The sequence below is a fragment of the Centruroides vittatus genome, unplaced genomic scaffold (genome assembly GCF_030686945.1).
Source record: "Centruroides vittatus isolate TY-2023 unplaced genomic scaffold, ASM3068694v2 contig_602, whole genome shotgun sequence".
Taxonomy (NCBI): Eukaryota; Metazoa; Arthropoda; class Arachnida; order Scorpiones; family Buthidae; genus Centruroides; species Centruroides vittatus.
The window spans coordinates 674722-701192 of NW_027122368.1; the positions used below are offsets into that span (position 1 = coordinate 674722).

General features: G+C 33.2%; 1 protein-coding gene across 1 annotated transcript in view; it reads right to left on the reverse strand.

Moving 5' to 3' along the window:
- LOC136979299 (dolichyl-diphosphooligosaccharide--protein glycosyltransferase subunit STT3B-like) overlaps positions 1-26471 on the reverse strand; it is a 48379-nt gene that overhangs the window by 21340 nt on the left and 568 nt on the right. The window lies entirely within an intron of this gene.

The following is a 26471-nucleotide window of genomic DNA, read 5'->3' on the forward strand; positions in this document are numbered from 1 at the left end:
AAAAAATCTTCTCTTTTTGGCTTTCAAAAAAAACTTCTATAGATTCTTTTATTTTCTACATATCTTTTCCAATCTGACTGGCGATTAGTTTTCCTAAAACATGATAAACTCCTCTGTTTTCTAATCTTGTAATAACAACATCTGTTGTCATACCATGACTGTATCTCTGCCATAAATTGTCAGGGCAATAATTGACGCGACAAGTTTCTAACATCACAATTAATTTTTTCATAATTTCTTAATGGACCAAGTTCTCTCTCCTGATATAATATTTCATTCAACATATTAGAAATTTCTTCTGATAGTTTTCGTGTATTAAATCTTTTGCTCCTTAATACGCTGGACACATTGTATTTCTGCGTATTAAATTGTGATGTATTGTTATTCTCCCCATAACCCAGTAGAGCCAGCAGAACTGGGAAATGTGTGTTAAATAATGAATTAAAAGACAAGTACTAAATATATAAATTTGAAGTAGTCTCACACAGCAATAAACTTTTATGACCAACAGTTTTACATGTTAATATCATAGAAATATCAAATTCACTTTGTAGAGATTAAAAATGTATACAGTGGAACCTCGCTTAACAAGCAAAACAAATTGTAAAAAAATGACTCAATGAGCAATGTCTAGAGGTAGACTGCTATGCTGCCATCTTGTATTAAATTTAATGACCAATTCCAAATTAAATTTTGGTTTTCGTTTTCTGAAAATTGATTTTGCATTGCAGGTTGGTTCATTCCGCACTAGAAGAAAAGATGATGATGATTTACGCTCCTTAACAATGTATATTGTATAATTTTACTTTGAATAAACATTATACATAAAATATTGGAGTATATTTTTTGGCGTGGAACACATTATCATATTTTACATTAATTTATATGGGAAAAACTGTTTTGTTTAACGAGTGTTTTGCATTATGAGTAAGATTCTGGAACGAATTATGCTCATTAAGCAAAGTTCAATTGTATTAGTAATTTTTAACCAAAGTTTTTAGATGACTCCTACAAAATGAGCTTGATATTTTTAAGATTCTAGAATAATGATTCAATGTGTATGTCAAACTTTAAACTAAATTTTGCATATCTTTAGATATTTATGTCTAGTTTTGTTCAATAACTAGTCAGAAAAATAAAACAGATAACTGAAAAGCTAGAATTTTTTTAATATAATAAAATCTGTGAGGAATGCAGAATCCCTCTAAGGTGGAAACTTGCAAAAGCCAGAAAATCAAAATTATTATTTTGGCATACCTGTAAGATTTTTGCAACATGAATACAAAACGTCATATCAAATCTCTAGTATCAATTTGTAATGATAATTATGCAATACTTGAAACTAGATTTAACTAAGTACAAATAACAAAAAAAATGACACCAGTAACATCCAGCAACTAATATCTTTATTTGTAATTATTTAAATAACTACACAGTCCTTGCTCCAAAGGCACCAAGAATATTTGCATTTGGGAAAACTCATAAACCGGGTTGCCAAATACGACCGGTTATAGAAAAATGTAATTCTCCGACGTTTCGCATCGAAAAGCAATTAGTAAGATTTATTCGTTCTAAAGAACAAAGTCACCCTTTCACTAAATCCTGAATATTTCTTAAAATATACAAAATAAACTACAATTGCTACAGTCATAGCACATAGAAATTTGGATTATCATGAATGTTTTGTATATACTGTAGATGTCTTATTGTTGTGTGTATGAGAAATAAAAGCACCTGTAAAACTTCATCAAAATCAGTACACGACCGTGCATATGCACAGCTTAGAAGAAATGACAATTACCCATTTTAAGTACAAAAAAACTATAAATTTACAATGCTATATAATTAAGCAAAAAGATCAAATAACAAAAATATCTTTTTAAACTGTTGTCGTCATTTGAAACTGAAATATAGAACAACAAAATATAGCAACCTAATCACATTGTTCTTGGATGGTTTGCAGCAACAACAGCTTTAAAACTTTCTTTATCTGACCTCTTCATTCAGCAAAAAGGCAAGTAGCTGAAATAAATAATTGAAGAAGTTTCTGCTTTGAATGAATGGTTAAAAAGCTTTAAAATATGGCACAATATAACCTTCAAAGTTTCTTGTGAGGAAGCAAATGATGTTAACTGAAATTTAATCAAACAGTGGCTTAGGAGATTAAGAAGTGATTCATATTTACTTGCGAGACCAAATTTGATGAACTTTTTCTATAAACTTTCACACTCATTTTTAAAATAAACGAAATAATGCTTAAATTCATGGGAAGAAAATTCTATTTTGTTTTCTCAACACTTAATAAAAAACTGGAAGGATATGATGATCATATCTTCCTCTGGATTCATTTCCTTTCAAATGTGACACAGCTTCCTAATGTGTCACCCAGAATCAACAATCAAAATTCAACTGTTGGCCTGTTGCAGAATAATTCCTAATAAGGTCATGGAAAAAACCTAGGACGACCCCTTAATAAAAAGAAGGGGTCAATGAATCAAAGTTTGCCTTCATCCAGTTTTTCTTGAACTGTGTGCACTTCCTGATATCAGCCATCGCCACTCGTAGCCCACCAGAGAGAAAAAGGACTTCCCTCCTTTAAGAAGCTTCCTTGAATGCACCTTCGAATCTGTGACTATGATGAACAAGTCCTCCAATAATCAAGGTATGTATCAACGCACAAACAAATGTAAACTCTCTCTCGTAGTCAGGTTCACGATCTTAATGATAAGGTTTGCCCCCTTTTCTATATATTGTATAACTAGCATCTGCTAAGCAACTAAACTGAGATCTGTAAATACTGTATATTCCGGCATATAAGACGACTCCCAACTTTTACAGTTAAAATATAGAGCTTGGGATATACTCACTGTATAAGACTACCCCTCTTCCAACATACACCAAATAAAAGTAAAAAAAAAAAAAAAAATCAGATTTGATTTCAATATGGTAATTTTAATTCAAATGTTTATGACATGCAGGTACTTAGCAAGTAAACTGTCACTTATAAACATAAGGCTGTTTGTCATCAAACAGGAGAAATTCGGCAGAAAAACACATTTGCAATAATCGTTATCGTTGATCGCAACCATGTTTTTTATTTCAAGAAAAAGATTGATTCTAGCCTGATTTTGAAGCGAGATGTTGCAACATACCGGCCTGCCCTTGTATCCTATTACTGTACCTCCTCCTCTGCCTCTCAGATCTCACACATGCGTGCTTGCACCGCTTCACTGCAGTCCTCAGGAGCAAGATCCGAGAGGCAGAGAAAGAGGTATGGTAATAAGATACATACAAGGGCGAGCTGGATGAGTTCAAGATGTGTGTTTTTCTGGGCAGAGCGCCGCTCTATCTCTATCCATACCCCAGGCATCCCGGCCGACTACAGCACCTGCCTTTATGACAACCCCTGACTTTTGAGAAGATTCTCCTGGGTTAAAAAGTCGTCTTATACACCGAAATATATGGTAGCTTTGAAAATAATGGTCGATAAATAAATGGGTATTTGTTAAATGATAGCTTGTGGAGTGTACTTCTTCCGGTTGTCTCTATCTGCCTCCATTCCGAGTCCGAAAGCCTACAAATGCGACCACTTGCATGTGAACAAACTATTAACAGCCATCGCAATTTCCATGTCTGTTAAGACACAGTGATGTCAGTCCTGACTTGGTATCAAGGCATTGCCGACCTTGTGGTCACATTTACGAAGCAAAAGAGGCAGCAAATGATGAAACTGCTTTGGTTTTTACACCAAACAAAACATTGCAATTGAAAGGAATAAGTGCCATGGAGGCAGTGATCCTCAAGAAAAGTATTTCTCTTAGCATTCACCAACAAAACTGTAGACAAGCTTGTTAATGATTGAAAAAAAATGAAAACACTATGGCTTCAAAAAATTAGGGGTTCAGCTTCCTACAATATGAAAGGGAAACAAAGCACAGAAAATAAGTATCATATTTGAAGAATCCTTGAAAAATTTAAGTAAAAAAATGGAAAAGCAGAAATAGAAGATTCTATTGATACTTTTCTTTGATAGTGTCATATGCAACCTAAAAATTCAACTATAAAGTATAGAATTAGTTTTTCTTTCACTTGAATATCTCTCAGTTTTATAGCTGTTACACAATGGTTTTATACAAAATATGAAAATACAATATTAGAAAATTAATACTTCAGCATCTTATCAAAACGGATAAAATGGTATCTGATCTATAACTAAAAATAAATGTACTAAATAAAATTTATTTTTTATTTAGTACATTTTAAGGAGCATAAAAACAAATGGATAAGAAAATGCTTCAAAAATTGTGGATTTATTTTTGATAAAAATAATTTAGTAGTAATTTTGAGTGATAACAATTACAATAAAATTTAAATTCTGATTGACAGTATGATATAAACACAAGTGCTATATATGCCAAAAGCTTTCTACAGATGGACAAAAATGTTCTCACAGAAAGTACCATAGTTCTCAAATCAATATCACAAACAGTTTAACTAGTGAGAATGTGAAATAACATCTATAAAAATGACAATTTCTTTTACCCAAACAGAACAGCCTATGAAAAAATAAAGCATCTCTGGACTCTTTCCTAACCAATACATAAATAAGGAATTTGTGAAGAATAATAATTGTTAGATACACATTAAAAATAAATTTTAAAACATCAATATAGCTGAGTTTATACCAGGGGTCACCAAAGTGGTCAATATTGACCCTGAGGGGTCGATAAAACATTATTTGGGGGTCGACGAAAAGACTAAAACTTACAAATTTTGAACTGAACATTGCTAATCTTGCTAAGGATCATCAAGCTTATCCGTCTCATTGATTGTCAGTTACAAAAATTATTATTAACATATATACAATAAATGTAAAATTAAAAAATATATATTAAAATAGTAGGAGCTTTTTTTTGCTTGTAACAAACTTTTTGGTGGGGGTCGATGTGAGGTTTCAAAAAGTTGTAGGGGGTTGACAATCAAAAAAGTTTGGCAGCCCCTGGTTTATACATAAAACGGCAATTATGAATTAAATTTGTTGTATGTCAGTTATCAGTTTTCTTTTTAAATTTGGTTTTTTGGTTGCGATTACCAACAAACACACAGTACAAGCACAGTCTTCAATTTACAACAAACTTACATTCAAAACTTATATCCAAGTCTAATAAGTTCTAAATGTGCCTACGAATGGCCAAGCGGTCTGTTCCCTGAAAATGCTGGTAGTTCAGTTGTGGGTCTGCGCCTTGCAAGGATGGGCCGGCCATGTGGAGTTTTCCAGGTTTTCTCCATGACTTTAACACCTAAATAGGGCCAGTTACCCTTAAAAGACCTTCTGGAAGACATCCCCCCAGGCAGATTGCCCAAATGTTGCATTGCCGTAACTAACAAAACAAACAAATTCTAAATTAAACAAAAAGTAATGGTGATTAGGTGGTGTGCATTTATTGCAATGACATCAAGATGGGGGATGTCAGGAGGGTGTTGATGAATGCTGACATGGGGAGGTTATCCAAGTGGTTGCACATACAAAATAATTCATTTATTTTGGAATATTCTGTTGTTTATTGACATTTGTTGTATATATGATTGCATAAATGGAGGGGGAAGGCAGCAGTGATGACAAATTGTATACAGAAGGAGGTGGGAGTAAAAAATGAAGCAAAAATCTGCTGTTGCAATATATGCATGACACTTTATAAAGTATGGTTTCTACAGCTGCATGTAAGTTTACATAATATAGATAGTTATGTACTATACATTAAAATCAATTATGTCTATGAACTGTAATATAATATGATGACACTGTTCAAGTAAATTGTGCTTCAAATCAACATTTAATGTTTGAATTAAATAAATATGGCATTTTATTAAGATTTATAAGACATAGACAAGAGAACTGGGCCTTGCATAGATAGTCAAATATCTATAAGGAATTCAAAAATCATACTGAGGTATTACAAGTTATTATTAATTCATTTTAATTCTTTTAAATTTCAGATAAAGTGGCTTCACAAAAGTTTGTTTTGTTTTCACTTTTAGGGTGCTAATAACACTAACCTAAGTTAAACATGAATAAACTTACCAATTACTGCTGTATGGAACATGTTCATTGCCCATTACAATACTGTATTTAATATTTAATTGTTGTATTATGATATTAGTAAGTCCTTCTGACAGATCGTATTGATAAAATAGCCCTTCTCCATCTCTTGTATTAATGCATTTACCTTGTAGCTTGCCCTTATAAATTTCGATCTTTTCTGTGCTCATCACTAAAGTCGGGGAGTGCAAAGACTTAACAATATCTGCTTCTCCCATTTTACTATGGAGCCTTCAGCTTGAGCCATCTGAGATAATACTGTGGCATTGGATCCCTTATTGACACTATATTTGTGCTCCTTCAGCCTGATTCCCAAATTTCTTGTAATAACACCAATATAGTTTTTCTTGATTCCTAATTGCATGTTTTTGTAAGGAATCCTGTACACTCCTGCTTTTCCTTCTTTGTTAATGCTGTCCTTGTCATTCCTTAATATTGTACAGAGGTTCTGAGCTCTTTACAAAATCATTTTGGACTTTTTGCGGTCTGAAATTTCTTTCATGATGGCTTTCGTACTTCTATTGTATGTGAACTTTGTCATGTTACAGATATCCCCTCGTGGAGTCTTTGCTATGCCCATTTTGTATCTTCTGTTATCATATCTGCTCTGTATCATAGAGTTCTGGCCAACTGCAATATTCTGCTGATCTCCTTCTGTCTATCAATTACACTACTACAATAAAGAAAGGCCCTTCTAACGAGAGCTCAGAATGCTGCCAGTTTATATCGGTAAGGATCATTCGAGTGTGATGGGATGTAAAGCGAGCTATGCATTGGTTTGACATACACACTGGTGACCAAATGCCCTTCTTTGAATTTGATATTTATGTCAAAAAAATGTATCTCTGAGGAACCTTTCTGTTCAATCTTCAACTTAAAGCCATCATTATTATTATTGACCTTACCAATAAACTCATTGATTTTTTGGTCATTCCTCCATAGTAATAAAGACATTGTCTACATATCTTTTAAAATAAACTATATCTTTCTTGAAATCACAAAGAACACTTTCTTCTAGTTTTCTCACCACCAGTTCACATAACATTCCTGATACCAGATTTCTCATTGAGACTGCTCTTTTTTGCCTATATTCCTGGCCATTAAAGGTGAAACATGATTCATAACATACCAGACTAGCCAGCTCTACCACCTCATTAGTGTAATGAACCAAATATGGATTCTTGTTGAGCATGAATTCTAAGTGCTTCCATGCAGAATTTGATTTTAATAGAAGGATACAAGCTTTCATAGTCCAATAGTCCCCACCTCATCGTCCATTAACACTAGATCTTGTGTCTTTTTAACCACAACTTTAAGAAATGGTAATGCAGTAGCGAGTCTTGTTCTTTCAAGGTTCTTGACCTTTCTACCGATGTTCTCAATAATGTGTGTGTCAACCCGTTCACACTCTGTTTTTTTAATGTAATCCTCCAAATCTTTGTTATAATTCTGTCTTCTCATGATAACCAATGTCTTGCTTTTGTCTGCCCTTGTTGGAACCAAATCATTTTCCCTCAGCCAACATTTGGTAAGTTTGATGTCTTTGTACTGTTCCCTTTCCTCTAACCTGCCTGGTCTTTAATGATGGTTTTCCATCTGAGGTATTATTTTTCTAATGAATAAAGCCCAGTGAGCCCTCTTTCAATTTCTTGAATTGAGATTTTACAAGATCCTTAAATTTTCCAGGACAAAGTTCAGGCCTTGTTTTAGAACCTCTTTAATCTTCATCAGGACATCTATTTGGTCTCAAAGGATGAATGTTGAAAGATTGTTCTTAGCTGATCTTATTGTTTGTTTCTTAATAATCCATTTCATTTTTTTTCATATATCTCTTCCTTAAATTTCTACAAACTGAATCCGTTAGCCCAACTATTCCTCTGTTGATTTCTACTAACTTTTCTGGATCATCATTGTATACAATATCTTCAAAATTGATAAGCTCGTGCAAGGTTCTATAATTTTTATTTTTTGCTATTCTAATGAAATTATGAAGGCACGCCAGACAAAACTTGACTTTCAGTGAAGCACACTCTTTAGGGATGCTGATCCTATATATTGACATCAGGAATACTTTGCTTTTCAAACATTCCTTCAAAAACTCCAACTTGCAATCTGCCCTGACAAGTTTTAATGGTATCTTTCTTTACTTCTTATAATAATCCACCAGTGCCATCATATTAACAATTAACAAAACTCACTCAGCAAATAATAGACTATCCAACTACACCTTAAGTTGCTGAGAAGGGGGAAAAAAAATTTTTTTCTTAACAACTTAAGATGTTGGGTAGTCTATTATTTGCCAAGTGAGTTTTGTTAATTGTTATCATAGGTGTTTCTCCATGGACTTTATAATATTAAAATTTTCAGCATTGTTTTGTGCCTTTAGCCTGGTTCTCTTTAATAAAAAACTGACTGTACAATTTTTCTTCTTCCTTCTAGCTTCCTATAAACTATAGCTTTTCCTGGGTGTTGGCATTGTTGGTGGCAGTGCTCTAAATGAGCCCAAAGGACTGTCGAAGTGTTTGTTTTTATACATTAAATTAAAGCTTACTACATAAAAAGATTAGATCTTTAAGGTCTCTTAGGCAAATGCAAGTAAATGAAAATATCAGATTTTATGAAAAAAGTAGAGAAAAATCAGATGTTAAACTTAATGTGAAGTTTCAACAACTGGAAAGCTCAGGAAATGATGATATTTTGTAAAAAGAAAACATCTTCATTTAACAGTGTTTAGCAGTGAAAAAAAAATTAATATTAAGTGCAATACTTTTAATCTTGGTTGTTAGTTAATTATTGATTGCTTTAATAAATGTATTTCTCCCAATTATGAAAAATAATAGTATACTTTTGCTATCATTTTGACCTAAGCCTATGTTTTTTACTAGTACTTTGTTTCGAGTAGCAAGGATTTGCATAAAGGCACTTTTTTGGAACGTAACTACTGTATTATACAACAGACATCTGTATATAAATCTAATTCTTTTTGGCTTCTTGTATTTTGTATTATACTGTAGAGATTAACCTGCATTTTAATTAATAACAGTCTTCTCAAATTTACTGGGATGAGTAAATAAACAATCACAAACAAAACCTTTTTAACCGGTAATTGAACTTTAATGTAGTTTCTGAATGTTTTTGGCCTTCACCAAGGTCTGCCTCAGGTGTTTAACTAAACTGACTTCCAAAAAATTGGAACGTTGCAACAATCATGCTCGACTTTAAACTTTGAATTATCAAATTCATGCAGTTGATTGACTTCGTTTGAATTTCTCGTACAGGTACTTCCATGCATGCGCCACCATCTCACAGTCTTTAAAGTTAATACAGTTTCCTTTCAAGTTGGCTTTATAAATTTTCCAAGGTTTCAAGCTACGAATGTGGTCTGTTTGAAAGGCTTGTTTAAATAGTCTGATGTTCTGGAGGTCAGCATGTACTTCCAGGTCGGAGGCGTATGAGGACAGGATGGAGGTATGCATGTTGTTAGCAAGGTCGTATCGATGTTCGCATACCCTTTTACGTATTGAATGAATGGTTGAGCCGATATATACTGTCCCTTTGGAATCTATCATCTCTAAGAGGAATAGAGTACACTCCTGGTGCTCTACTTTGATGTATTTTATCTTTTGCGTTGCATAGCAGCTTGTAAATTGTACTGGATCTCCTGTACGCAATTTCTGTACTGGTCTCGTCTGCAATATCTTTGTATATGGAGTTCAAATGGAGTTCTTGAACGCAACCTGGAGAAAACGTACTGAAAAAATTAAATTGGATTTTGACTAAGCAAAAGCCTTTCAAGGAAGTTTCGCACATCACACCGTTAATTTGCTGGGACATCATTTCACCCCGATTACCTCGTTTGCATCATACAACATGGTCCAATGTATGCACCAGGAGTTTCCAAACTACATCTGGAAACTGTGATGCCTGACATCGAAAGGCTCATTAGCAGCATGGACGTTATCCACAAAGAATACTTCAGATGGAAAGCCACCTTCAAAATTTGTTCCATCAACAAAAAGGCCCGGAATAACGATTTTTGGCATCTCATGCAAAGAACCAAGAAATGACTTGCTGAGAAGCATATCACAGTCCTGAAAGCCAATAAAAATAAGGCTCTTGTTCTATTAAAGGAGGATACCAATAGATCACTTATGCAGCAGTACATCAATGACATGGACTGTGAACCCATTGACAACAACTACGTAAACAAGTTGCAATCTCAAATCTGGAGATTCACACATACTTCCTTGGCTAAGAAGTGGAGGTTAAACAGGGTGGTGGTTGCCTCGCCTGACACTCCAAGGTTGTTTGCATTTGCCAAAACACATAAACCAACACCTTCACTTAAACCAGTTTTTGACAAAGCTAGGTCTCCAACTAGGCTACTTGAGAAGGCAATATACATCATCACCTCAGACCGTGTGAAGGGTTACAGGTATACTATCAATAAATCCACCGATTTAATTGATATATTGCAGCAGGTAGAGGTAGTTAACGATGTCCACATAAATGTATTTGATTTTGTATCCCTATACCCCTCAATATGGCTGCAGCCATGCTTCTGCACTCTTAGAGACCTTCTACTTAGCGAGAATGGGACCCATCCACATCGCACGCAGATTTTGGAGCTGACACACCTCATGTGCTATGCCTCTATATTTCAATTTAATAACAGCACGTAGTTATAAAAACAAGGTGTAACCATGGGCAGCCCCGTCAGGGGACCTATGCGAGTTAGTGGTGCAACAGTTAGAAGACAAGGTCTTACCTAAGTTCTTAGCAAACATCGTTGTTTACAAAAGATACATGGATGACCTGTTTATCCTATGAAAGACTGAGCTAAATGTCAATGAGTTTTTAACATGCATAAACAATAAATCTTATAGTCTCACCCTTAAGCTTGATAAAATTAGTAACTGTAATGCTAATTTCTTAGATGTCAGCATGTGTCTCAATAGGGGCAGGGTGGAAATGAGCATTTATTACAAACCGGGCCACATACTACCATTCATTCCCGCAAACTTTTTGGATCCCTTTCCGTATAAAATCGCCACATTCCGTGCCTTAATCACACAGGCTGTCACGCATCACACCAATAGGCATAACACTCTACTGCAGCTACAGCATATGAAAGATGTAGCAGTTGAACACGGCTACAGAAGAAGCATAGTACATAGTTTAGCCCATGCCTACGACAATCAACTCCCCGCACACAACATAACCAACACCCAGTCTACTTCTACAGAAGCCAACAATGCATCACAGGCTCCAGGCGTACCATTGTTCAAGTTCAATCAACATTTGAACTCCATATAGAAAGATATTGCAGACCAGACCAGTACAGAAATCGCATACAGGAGATCCAGTACAATTTACAAGCTGCTATGCAACGCAAAAGATAAAATACATCAAAGTAGAGCACCAGGAGTGTACTCTATTCCTCTTAGAGATGATAGATTCCAAAGGGACAGTATATATCGGCTCAACCATTCATTCAATACGTAAAAGGGTATGCGAACATTGATACGACCTTGCTAACAACATGCATACCTCCATCCTGTCACCATACGCCTCCGACCTGGAAGTACATGCTGACCTCCAGAACATCAGACTATTTAAACAAGCCTTTCAAACAGACCACATTCGTAGCTTGAAATCTTGGAAAATTTATAAAGCCAACTTGAAAGGAAACTGTATTAACTTTAAAGACTGCGAGATGGTGGCGCATGCATGGAAGTACCTGTACGAGAAATTCAAACGAAGTCAATCAACCGCATGAATTTGATAATTCAAAGTTTAAAGTCGAGCATGATTGTTCCAACATTCCAATTTTTTAAAGGTCAGTTTAGTTAAACACCTGAGGCAGGCCTTGGTGAAGGCCAAAAATGTTCAGAACTACATTAAAATTCAATATCTGGTTAAAAAGGTTTTGTTTGTGATTATTTATCTGCATTTTAATTGCAAGTGTTTATTAAGAATTAAATCTTAATCCACTGAAATAGTTCAGGGTTGTAAAAACAGCGGGAAGTAGAGTTAAACACTTGGTGCCATTTCTGCAAACCTATGAATAGGTAATTGTTGGTCTGATGGGTCATATCACTTGCCTGCCTCTGTGCAGTTGTAAATCAGCTTTAACTTGTGATTAGAATTTAAAATTGGCATAAAATGCATCCTAAATCCACTCCCTTTCAAACAAAGATAACCTGTGGGTTACCAACACAGAATTATAGCACTTTATACAGTTGTCAATTTACAAGTTACAAATAAAGACATTACTGTGACCAGGAAAATCAGTTATCAATTTGCAGACTATTCAATATATTATACATTCAATAAAATTTCTGTAAGAATTTTAATTTATTTGAATAGGCTGATCTGTATTAAATCGCATGAACCATTTGCATACTTTTGACATTTAGTAGAATTAAATAAAAATTAATAAGTACTTATTCCTCAAATTCAGAAACAATTTTAAAAAGATTTTTTTTTTCAAATTTATATTTTATTAATTTGTCAATAGCATAGCAGCTGGCAATTCTGTATCATCTCTAAATTCTGGTAAATCTGGATCGTAATTTTGATATCTAACAAAAAATGGCAGATTTAATATAACTAGTTGTTACTTGTGTGAATAAAACAAAAGAGAAACGTTTACTGGAATATAAATCAAACATCCTACTGGATATATTAAAGGTATAGTAAGTCTTTAATAGCTTAAAAACGTTTTCGGCTGCATTAATCAGCCTTTGTCAATTAACCAAATACCAAAAATGAACGAAATTCGAAATTACAAAAAACGGCGTTCGAATTTACAAAAAACCGCATCTGCACATTGATGGGTCTAAACTACAAAAGAGATGGAACCTACTACGGTCTCATCATATTCTTTTATTAATTTCTTCTTTTATACTGTTTGTAGTTTAGACCCATCTATGCGCAGACGCAGTTTTTTTGTAAATTCGAACGCCGTTTTTTGTAATTTCGAATTTCATTCGTTTTTGGTATTCGTTTAACTGGCGAAGGCTGATTAACGCAGCCGAAAACATTTTTAAGCTATTAAAGACTTCCTACTGGATATATTAAAGGTGTAGTATGTTTGTTACTTGTGCATGATAAATTAAGAGATTCTGAGTCTAATTTGAATTCTCATATCTAGATGCCCCACACAAGTAGGATAATGTTTTACCATGTTATTTGGGGTGACATTTGAAAAAATTGTAGACAAATTCCCACTGTCATCATCTGCCTGCCTGTCCTTCCTTAATCTTGAGAATAGTGTTATATAGATGAAAGTCAAGACCAGATATGAAAATCTTAGGGGCAGGAAATCCAGCCCAACTATATACAAACTTCTAGTTTGAGCTGGAAGTCTCATTATTTCAATTCAAAAATTTTTTCCTGAATGGAGTTAGATACATTACCAGCACGACTTCGTTGTTAACTGGAAAAGTATGATATACAGGCAAGACTATACTGCTAAATTTAAGTGCATTGCGGGGAAAATTGCAGCCTGGCATTATGATGATGTCACAATAAATAATTGCTCACCATTATTAAAATCATATAATATGCTTTCCTACTTTCAAACTTATTTAACTGAAATATTACTGCTTCTTAAAAACAAGGCAACTATAAACACAGCCATTATTTTCATTAATCTTACTTAATTGTACTATAAACTAGTACACAAAAATTTAAATTTGATTTAAATTTTCGTGTACAGTACTAGTTTATAGTACAATTAAGGGACCGTCCATAAATTACATAAGGGAGATTTTGGCCATTCTAGACTCTCACCCACCTGTGTAAGAAACCGTAATATTTTCTTTGATCCCCTTTCCCCTTCCCTATCTTACGTAATATTTAGGGATAATTTTATAGAAAGATTTTAACAAAAATAATTTTTTTTAATGAAACCCTAAAAACCTTAGGTCCAAAATATATAATTATTAATTAGTTAATTAATATGTACTATTATTTATAAAAGACTTTATATGACATCAAAAAATAAAAATAAGAATAAAGACGAGATCTACTACCCCCTACCCGAGTAAGAAATCATAAGAAATCCTTGACCCCCACCAACCCCAAAATACCTTATGTAATTTATGGACGGCCCCTAAGTAAGATTAATAACAATCAGGTTAAAATACAATATGGCCACTGGTATCTACCTTCAAATAGCAGACAAACTTCTTGGTCCCAATGGTATCCACTATTCAGAGGTTACACTACTTGTATATATCAGATTACTCTTGGTTACAAAACCCAAATGTCAAATTTCTTATTCCAAAATTAACAATCAAATCTCAAAATTTTTCTATCAAGGTAATTTCTTTTAATATTAAAAAACATTTTAAACATTGTAAAAGAAAAACATATTCATTATATATTCATCATAATCAGATTTTTTGTCTTATAATGTTTTGTTCACTGTGACAAGACTTTTGGAAAATAAAGTGTATAAAAATAAAAATGATTAGAAAAAATTAATATTATGAAACTGAATTTTACTTCAATTTATACAATATTCCTTTCATATTAAATATATCTTTCACAACCTTTAAATTTCCGGTAAAAAACGAATATAGTTACTGAACTAACATTTTCGATCTTTAATCAAGATCTTCATCAGGTTCATCAGTGACTATATTCATTTTTTACTGGAAATTTAAAGGTTGTGGAAGATATATTTAATCTTATATGTACCAGTATTTATTAGTGAAAATTGTTTCTATTTCTTTCATATTTTCAAATATTTTTATTGCTGTTTTTCCATATAAAAAATGAGAGAAGGGGACATTAATATATTCTTGTGTTTACCTCCTAGACTATATCTTTGATTCTTAATTTGTTTTCAGTACTAAATATTGTTTAGTTTGCATTGATACTAAATGATATTATCCAAGGTTCTAACTGATTTATATGTGCCCTAAATCAGCGGTCAGCAACCAGTGGTCTGCAAAAAAATTTAGGTGGTCCGTGGAGAAATTTGGACATTGATCAACTGAAGGTTGCGTGAAGTATTACAAAAGAAATCAAAATGTTTAGTTGTTTTTTTCACTCATTGGGGTTTTTATTCGAATCTAAATCCAAATACGAGTGACTGTTATCAATAAATAATGAACAACAAACAATATTGTGAGTGTGATTGTCGTCCTTCATGAAAAAGCACTAAGAACCCATAAACTTATTTCAAACAAGCAGTAATGAACAGTAGGCTTGCATTAATTTGTTATAATTATGTTGTTATAATAATATTGTTATAATTAAACATGTGAGTTTCATATTAATATAGTAAAATTAAACTTTTATAATCATTATTCTACAGATTTTGTATCGTTTAAAAAAAATTCATGATAGTGGTCCGTGGGATTCAAAATTGTGAGTTTAGTGGTCTGTGAGGTCAGAAATGTTGCCAACTGCTGCCCTAAATCACTATAAAGTACTAGCATCTTTATAAATGAATGTTATACTCCTAAATTTTAAATAAAACATCTTGAAAGATGTTTCTTCAACAACTGAAAAACTAAACAAAAAAATAGAAATATGTTCAAATTTGCTTTTATTTTGATTTATGTCCAGTTAAGAGTAAAAATACCAGAAGCTGCATAATTCAGTTGTATTTTAAAGTAACATAGAGTTTAGACAAGGGGTCACCACATTACGGCCCACAAGGTAAGTTCATTAGGCCTGCCACTGCACTGTACCATAAATGAACTAACATATAATTATTTATATGGAAATGTCACAAATTGTAGATAAACTTACTATGTAGAAAAAAATTAAAATGGTGTAAGTAAAAATGCCCAAATTCATCCAATCTGAATTTGCATCTGACAGTAACATAATTTTTAGGAAAATCAGCGAAAGAAAAAAAATTTGACGACTTTTTGCAACTTTGGATATCAGCGCTTTTTGCATAAGTACGTGCAATAAAGTTTCTAAGAAAAGCAATTACAGTGGGTGATTGGTTAACAAACAAATCAGATTACGAACACTTTTGCAAAAGATTTTTATGTTCAGACAACAAACACATGTTTGGATAATGAACACCTCACAGAATAAACACATGAGGAAGCGACATAAAATAATGAATACAGATTGGTCTTCCCATATCTTCAGGCAACTTTTTGGAGCACAGGAGACATCGACATTGACGCTCAACCCAGTATATACTGATCAGATAGTATTCCTCCGAACTTTGAAACTCTCCCTTGTAATTCCAGCCTTTTATTTTTCTGACAAACAATTCTTTTACAGTATTCGCAAGAGTGGGTTTTTATTTTTGAAAGGTGAGCGTATAATAGCAAAGGTAGAGAGTGGGCAGAAAAGATGTCTGATGTTGCTGGGCAGTATGGCTTGAACAGGTCTACAGTAGGCCACAGTTCAATCTTATCTAAGAAAGATACTGTATAATCAAGAAGACTCAAGCAGCTTAAGAAGTAACAAAAATCACATCTGAGAAATAAAGACCATTGAAGAGCTCATAATGGAACCTGAAACTAGTCCAACAACAGAAGAATGCCAAGAAACTCTGAAAAAGAGGATTAATGCTGATATCTGCTATTAAACATCTTTTGAAGAAGTGGGAGGATGTCAGAACGACAGTCTTAGAATGGCATCCAAACCAGGCTGAGGTTAATAGGCTTAAAGATCTCTACAATTACAATGCTATTAATTACTTCTGAAAAATCCTGAAGAAGAGAGAAAAGCAATGGACATTAGACAGATTCTTTAACCCCCACAAACAGAAAAAACACGACTAATAAAAATGCAAGACTGTGTATGTATGTATTTTTATTATTACATATAAATAAACGTAGTAAAAAAGTATATATTTTTTATTTTTTGGGGGTCTCCAGAACAAATTAATCAAATTTCCGTAAAAACCTATGATAAATCGATAATCAGTTAATGAACAAAGTCTTGGAACGAATTATGTTCGTTAACTGATCACCCACTGTATAAGTATGCTGCAGCAATCATCTTTTAACTTACATTGCCATGTTTAAAACTATCTTATTGCTAATGTTGCCTTCTTTGATAACTTTTTGGCAAATAAATGTTGGTTGTCTTTATTTTTGTGTATTCAGTACATTGTATTAAACAAAATGGTTGTGTGACCCGCACTTGCCATTCTTTCAGTTATTTGACCCTCTGTGAAAAAGTTTGTTCCCTTGTTAGTCTAAACCATGGGTCACCAGCACAACATTGGGGGTCACAAATTTGATCAAACTCAGTGAGGATGCAGTGCATCCCGAATGACCGATATGCACCAAACAGTAATGTACACTACTCAAAATTAAAGTTGAAAATTGCACAATCACTTAAAAACTTTAAAATTGTTATTTATATAAAGCTCTTGTTGACTCTGTGGAGCTGTGCCAGATTAATGAGGAGGCAGTTGGTGTTTCAAATCTTGTTGGTATCAACATGTTTTTTTATTATATTTTTATAAAATTAAAATTTTCACTTTATTCTTGGTATTTCTGAAGTTACATTTATTTAAAATTTATTTTCAAATATTCATATACAGGGTGGGGCAGAAATGACAACTGTTTTTGAAATGGCTAGAACTTACCACTAGGTAGAGTGACAGATATGTGGCAGGTGACATGAAGGCAGTGAGGTCTTTACATTGCATTTTCAATTGAAGGCATGGAACCGTGGACAATTGAACACAGCGTATTTGCATACAGTTTCATCAAGAATAACGAGTCTATCATGGCATTCAAATGAAGTTCGTCATCATTTCAATATCCACAGAAACAAAGCTGTTCCTGCTTGTAACACCATCCTACATTGGGTTAAAGCACTTTGTACACAAGGTACACTAATGAACAAAAGACTTCCAAAAGATGTTGGAAAGAGTGAATGCCGACTTCCAAAAATGCCTCCAGAAATGCATCACTGATAGTGAACATGTGACAGTCCCGATCTAATCCATACATGTAAATTTGGCACAAGTTATAAACTGATTGTATAATTTTAATAAAAGTATTAATTTTGTAAATGTAATAATTTTACAAAATCAGGTGAAAACAGACACCAAAAAGAGAGGAACATGTTTTTCAGCAGATTCACTTCCTTTCAGAGATGACACAGCTTCCTTGTGTGTGTCACCCGGAACCTGCAGCAGAAATTCATCTATTAGATAATTACTGTAAAACATCCAAAAAAAAAAGCCTATGGAAAAACCCAGGAGTCCCCCTAATAAAAAGGCGGAGTTGATGAATCAAGCAGAGGTCCTCCAGCTGTCTTTGGTTGTGTGCGGGTATCGTCGCTTGTCTCCATCACCAATTCGCTTGTGCCAGTAAATATAGGTGGCGTATGAGTCGACCAAAATGGCTGCCACAAAGGGTATAGTGTGCTTGACAACGTACGAGAGTTACTTGTGTGTTGTCTTTTTAATAACTTTTCTCTCTGTAGTCAAAACGTTTTATTCGCATTTGTATCCGACATTAATCCTAGTTGATTTCGTAGTTGTTTAAGTCACGATGATTACACTTTGTGACATTTTAGAATATGTGGCCGATCGAAAAAGATGTCTTACAGAAGGAGAGGAAATACCAAAACTGATAACTTCACATCTATCCAGCTCTTTCTCAGCAAACAATTCACTTCAGTTTCACCACAGCTAATTTTGCTGAACTTAAAATTCTTTTATACAAATGTTTTCACTCTATCTAATATAGGCCATCGTCAGGTTTATTATTATAAATGTTCCAAAATGGAACGTACCGTTTTCGAATATTTTACATATTTAAAATTAAAAAAAATAATTTAACTTTAAAATAAATTGAAAGAAGTGTGTATATTAAATAAATAAACAAACAAATAAAACAGAAAACAAAACTAAGTAGAAAGAAATGATTTAAAGATTTTCAAGTGCCATTCTTTTTTCTATTAGGCCTATATATTTCCACACTGTTAAAAGCGCATTAGCATCCATAGCATTTAGGCAACGGTTTTTCATTTTACTTTTATAAATTTCCACCTTTTCCATCTCCAACGCAATGGATGGAGAGTGCACCGTTTAAATGACTTTAGCCTCTTCCCATTTTACAATCGCTCCTTCAGTCTGTGAAATAATTGCTAATAGTATTGTGTCCTTTGTCAAAATTGTGTGTGTTCTCACAGACGTACCGCCAGGTTTCTTCTAGTCACACCCACATAATCTTTTTCGATTCCTAACTGTTGATTTTCAAATGGAATTTTATATACCCCAGCTTTACCTTCCCTTTTTACGCTGTCTTTATCGTTCCGTAGCAAGCTACAGATATTAGGTGCTCTTTTATAGATCATTCTCGATTTTTATAAGAAAAAGAGCATTTGATACAACGTTGATAAACGACACAACACAATATTATCAATTATAGCACAGACTGAAGGAACGATTGTAAAATGGGAAGAGGCTAAAGTCATTTAAACGGTGCACTCTCCATTCATTGCGTTGGAGATGGAAAAGGTGGAAATTTATAAAAGTAAAATGAAAAACCGTTGCCTAAATGCTATGGATGCTAATGTGCTTTTAACAGTGTAGAAATATATAGGCCTAATAGAAAAAAGAATGGCACTTGAAAATCTTTAAATCATTTCTTTCTACTTAGTTTTGTTTTCTGTTTTATTTGTTTGTTTATTTATTTAATATACACACTTCTTTCAATTTATTTTAAAGTTAAATTATTTTTTTAAATTTTAAATATGTAAAATATTCGAAAACGGTACATTCCATTTTGGAACATTTATAATATTAAACCTGACGATGACCTATATTAGATAGGGTGAACACTTTCTATTCTAACAAACTACTTTATACCCATAGCAGCCGCCATTATGTAGTTCGCGCTAATACCACTAAGCGTCAGATCTATCGTTGGCACAAGCGAATTGTCAAACTGTCAACTTACCAAATCATCCTACTGAACTAACCTACCAAAATAAAGCCTAAGGAAACAGTACAGAACACTGACTAAACAAACTCTAAAGGACTTAGCATAACCTGGACTACTTCTACGTCAGAAAAGGTACTTATCCTTGTGCGAAGTTAATGTAAACTCTCTTTCGTGGTTAATGGCCGCGTATTCTAACCTATGTCCAATTTCTCTTAGTAATGTCCTTTTATACAACCTGTAAATTGTTGATTTCATACAATAAACGGATATTGTATTTGCGATAAATAGTGGAGCGTACTCCTTCCTGAGTTCTCTACTTCCACCTCCATTCCGAATCCAGTAGCCTACAACATGACTGCTTGTGCAGAGAAAATATGAAATTGGTGACCACTTAGGTTTCTGTGTCTACCTAGAAGACACAGTGGTGTCAGTCCTGATGAATTAGGCATTGCAGTCTTCGCCAACACAATGTCGATCCTTCGGTCCCATGGTGCCGAAGCATAGGGGGCGCTTCGCGCACTGTCACAGACACCACATAGGAGAGGTTGTTTTCCACACTTGATTCTGCAAAATGCTATTTCAATATAAACTCACATCTTCCAATAAATATCTTTTGTAGTAACAATTACAGATGTGATTTTTTAAAAAACATGCATCCTTTCTGCCTCACCCTGTCCAATTATCTTTTAAAAGCTGGAATTTCTTGAATAAAATCATACAAACACACTTTTCATACTTTTCCAGCACTCACTTTATACACAAAAAAACGTTTTTGGCCCAATTTACAGACCTGCTTCAGGGTGGAAGCCATTCTAAAGATAAAAAAGCTACATTGAGCTCTAAAATGAAACCATTCAAATATTCTGTGATATTAAAATAAAAGTCAGTGCTGGAAAAGTATGAAAGGTATGTTTGTATGATTTTATATTCATGTATATATTTAACAAATAAGATATAAAGAAAATTATTATTATCCAAAACCAATTTTGTTAGTAAAATAGACATTTTTATTAAAATTACTCAATTTGTTTCCTTTTCAGGAGCACAACTTTGTGGATGATAATTGTTGTAGAAGCATGTGAAACAAACTTTTATGCAGTGTGTGTATATTGAATAAATGCAGCATTTTTACAATAAGATGAATTACAAACATCACTGGAAAAACAAACTTGAGTAACATTTACAAACACTTCTCTGTCATCAACTAATCTGGAGGAGACCATGCATATCATATCATATATCTTTATATTTGAAAATGTTGGAGCATTTAATTGATGATGTTTCATAAAATGTAATTTTATTGCACTTTTAAGATAAAATTTCTCAGTGTTGCTCTATTAATTGTGAATAATTCTGTATTTTTTTTTTAATAAAGTTTTTAATTTTCTGATAAAAATAAACATAAACATTGTACGGTTAACATATAAGAATAAATTTTGATGGTATAATTTTCAATTACACAATGACTATTATCAGAATAAGTACAGTACATACATGAATATACAGAAAATGTTTTGTTTTTAAATAGTTATTATTAGGTAGCATTTCTTAACTGCTTTTTATATTGATTAGTCACTTGAAATGGGTTGATTTTACTGTTTTATTGCCCTGTTTATTGTACATTTGTAGTTTTCTAAAAATAAACCAGTTTCTCTCTCTGACAAAATAATAAATTTAAAAATACCAAATATAAAGTGAAAATTATATTTTTATGAAAAAATATCATATTGATACCAACAAAATTCGAAACATCAATGCTGTATCAATTAGGTGGACAATTTGGTCAACCTAACGATACAACAATAGGCTCTTCTCATTGAGAACTTGTGGATATCTTCAGCCATAACTTCTTCCACACTTTGTTCATGCATTTATCAGTTAATTCTTGCCAAGCCAAGTCGATATTGCCTATGGCATCCAAGATGTTATATTTTTTCCAAAATTGCACCAAACAAACATAGATTTAAGGAAAGTACAGAGATACAACAAATTTCCACTTTTTGCTGATAGGTTCATCTTTGGGAATAATTGTATTATATACAAATCAACAAAATGCTGTGATAATTTGAATCAGTGTAAATTTTGAGCTTTTCTTAGACTTTGAGCAGACCGCGTTATATCAAATCAGCATTAATCAAGGCAGCGTTAAGAGGTTGTCTTACTGTATTTCTAAAGTTACAACAGTTATAAGACATAATCTAGCAATGACCACTTCTTTGTATTCACCACACATTATCTCAGAGCACAGCATTACCAATCCACAGTGAATTGTTACTCACACCATTTGTTAATGTACTGTACTGTAGTTACTCAATCTTCTTTACACACCAAAAATTCATACAAAAAATACACTTACGTAAAAACCAGATAACCAGAGTGGTCAGTATTCGGGTCGCAAACATTTTCGTAGCCTCTTCTAGGCTCTTCTTCAGGCTTTGTAGTAATAAATCTACGCCGATCGTTGAATTTCGAATATATTCCTTTTCGAAAGAACCATGTTTCGAATTCCGTCACGTGAAAACGTTCCAACGTATTTTTTAAATGAAACGATTGCCAGTCCGTGCAGCGCGCATGCGCTTCGAAGCAGTGATGATGTTAATGCTTAAAAATTATCTTCCAGCAGGATCTGCCACGCTGCTGAAAGGGCCAACGTGTCTTTAAAATTGATGCACGTGGTGTTACATCCTGCTCTGTATATTTCCATAGCTTCCAATAATTTGAGATGTTCCGGGTGGTTAGTGGTGAGGATAATGCGAGCTGCGCTAAAGTCCGCCGTGACTTCTTGATCGGTGGCATATGTTGAGAGAGCTGTTGTGAGCCTTTTGTGTAGTATGTCCACCTTATGTTCTTTAATTCTTATCCCCATTGTACGTTTGGTGGAGCCAATGTAGACCATATCTCTGTCAAATCTGTGGTCTCTGAGGGGGATGATGTATATTCCCGGTAGTCTGATTGGGTTCGGAGGATCTTTTCCGTTACGGAGTATTTGGAAAATGGTCTGGCATCTTCTGTAGGCTATACGGACTTGACGTTTTTTGGATATCGTAGCATATAACGATTTTAATTGTGGGTTAAAAGTGATAGGGATCCTTTCAGTATTGTCTTCTTGAATATTTAAGTGCCTTTCCGTCGGATTGTTACACGGTTTCTGGCTCTTTCTGTACTTTCTACATAGTCCCTTATCAGGTTGGTGTATCCGTGTTCTACCGCTATTTCGTTTATACGTTTGATCTCCTGATTTAGTGCCTGGTGAGAGGAGGAGTGCGTAAAGGCCCTCCTAACCAATGCTCTAAAGGCCGCTATTTTATACTGAAATGGGTCACAGGATCCTATCGGAATATACATGGAGGCAGTATCAGTTTTGCGATACACCGAGCAGCATAGTAACTCTAAAATCCATTTCTTGGATATAGATATTGCTTTTGAAGGGCCTAACATACACACTTCGGTGTATCGCAAAACTGATTTATCTGGTTTTTACGTAAGTGTATTTTTTGTACTGTAGTTACCTCGTGTAAAGACCATTAAAATTTTCTTTAATGTAATTTTGTAAATTTGATGATTCAAAAAAAGAAAAAACATATGTTACTGCACATATGTAATAACATGTGTGTAATAACATTAATTACCCACAATAATATTAACAATCAATTAATATTATTTGATAATATTAATAATCAAATTTTACTTAGTTGACCTGAAAATTAACTGAATAGCACACTCCTGCATTTATAACTGTCAGGGGTCAAAAGTATAGCTGGAAGAAAGATAATTATTCAAATCCATATATGATACAGAATATTGCTTGTTCATTCAGTTGTGTGTTTTTTATTTTTAGTAATAATTAATAGCTTTTCATGTACTCATTATTATTATTGTTATTATTGAGTACATGAAAAGCTATTCATCATCATCATGTACTCAATAGTTAAATTTACTAATTGGTAATTAATGTAATTTAAATTTTAAGTTTAAGAAATAAATAGAATGTTATATTGTAAGCAAAAAAGTTTAGCTAACAAAATTTTGGTACACTTAAATTTTTTGAAACTGAATTTATCCTAAATGTTTTAAAAATATATATATATATTTCAGTTTTCAAAGATTCTATGAAATAAAACAGTTTCAATCCCAATTCAAACTACTCTTCTAAGACTGAAAGCTACAGTGCATTTAACTTTTATTTATAATCACACAACAACAAATGATAAAATAGATTGACATAGTGCACATTACATTGGGATAAACATAAATAAAACTAGTAGTCCATATACATGCTTCTATTGCAATACAATCAGGATAGTGTGAACATAATTGGACTGCATTTGAAAAAATTGTAAACCTATAAATTCCCACTGTCGTCTGTCCTTCCTTAATCTCGAGAACAGAGTTAGATGAAAGACGAGAACAGATACGGAAAGCTTAGGAGCAGGAGGCCCCAATTAACTAAATACAAACTTCCAATGCAAACCGGAAGTCACGTTATTTCAATTTAAAAAATTTTCCCCAAAAGGTGTTAGACAGGTGACCTGCACGACTCTATTGTTAAAGGAAAAGTATGATGTACAGAGACAAGGCACTACTAATTTGAAGTGGAGAGCATACATTTTAAGTTAACTAAATTAAAAATACGATTCAAAATTACAGCCCGGCATGACGACCATGTCACAATAAATAATTGCTCGTTCATATTTTATTCCATTTTAGATGATTTTTTTTTTTTGACTATACTGCATAAACATTTAATTTGAGATTTTATTTTAATTTCAAATTTAACACATGTACAATACATATATATGCCAATACACATTTATTTTTTTTTTATTTTTAGAATTATATTCCTGATAATTTATGAAATATGATCAGCATTTAAATAAAACATCTTAGACTTCTAGCAATGCAGTCTTTTAATATCACATTAACACTTTTCAATAACTTAACTGACATTCCTCAGGCAAAATCTAATTGTATATTACATTAGAACAAACTGTAGATGAAACTTAATTCTAGACTATATATTCATTTTTATTGTTAAAAATAATCTAACCTTTCATGTTAGTTCAGTCGTACTAATCTATAAAATAATATATAATAAAATACACAATTATACACGAATAATTAGGTTTCTACAAATGCATCATCAAGGTAATGGTACTGTTTTATAAACATTTTTATTTGATGACACGTGTTTGTCTATCATAATAAAAATATATATGTTTAATAACTATTTTTATTGTAGTATTGAAGAATGTATTTTTCCTGGCAAAGCATAATTCTATATAAACCAAAACACAGTAAGGTTAAAAAATTTATTTTTGATTATTTACTACTAAACTCACCCATACTTTTAATCAATCTTACCTCAGACCAAAAAATTTAAGTTTTTAAAGTAATATTTTATCTTAAATGCTTGAAAATGGTATTAATCAAATGTAAGATTTATTTTTTTAAATTCCAAAGCCGAATTAACAAACCATAAGAAGCCAGAGGGTAAACATTTTACCACAGCCACAGACGAAAGGTTTAAAATGAAGGTTTCTAATCACAAGTAACGTAAGAAAATAACGTCACGGATTAGTATTTCCAAGGAAAATAAGGTACAAAAATAAACACGTTAAAGTGTCTTATTCCGGTAATCCCATCCAAGCAAACCTTCTCTCGGCATTTCAATTAATTTATAGGTTAAAGTTTACCTCGGTACTCCCAATGGCGGTGCTTTGGTTAGGTTAGGTTGGTTGGGTTAATTACATTTTTAGAAGACGTTTCCTTTTTTTCTTTTGTTCAAGAACTACCGTGAATCAATAACTACCAACATTAAACAACTCGTGGCCTGCGGGCGGCTCCCCTCCGGGAGGAGTCCGTCAGGAACACAGTTGGAAGTGCGACCACGGGGACCACCCAGGTAAACTTTAACCAATTTATAATCAAAGCCCAACGTTTTAGTTAACGACAAGAGGTAAGAACAGTTTACCTTCGATTTAGGCCACAAACAATCCACTAACATTTCCATCTATGCCAAAATCTTGCAGATTTAAATAGAGAAACGTGGAAATTTCACAAAATTTCAAATTACGGACAAAGTCTTTTAACCACACCACATCCACAAAAACATCTACATTATAAATTAAGCATTACGTAGTTACAGTTTACATAAATAAGATTAAATCCATTCTATATTTATTAAAGCAGAGAACAGCAAGAACGTAGAATCTAATGGACACCACATTGTTATTTTTTGGAGTATCTCCACATTACTATGTCAATATTGATATTTTACTGAAAAATTCGGGAATTTTTAGCAAACTCCATGGAAAAATAAAGTATATTTAATCAGCTTAAAAATCTTATCAAATCACAATTTAGCAAAACTGCAATAATGATATCGACATCAGAAAGATATTAATGGTTGAAGTTGCCACTTTGCAAATCAAAGTTTTTTTCTTAATTAGAGAAGTGGGAAGACTTCTATTCAA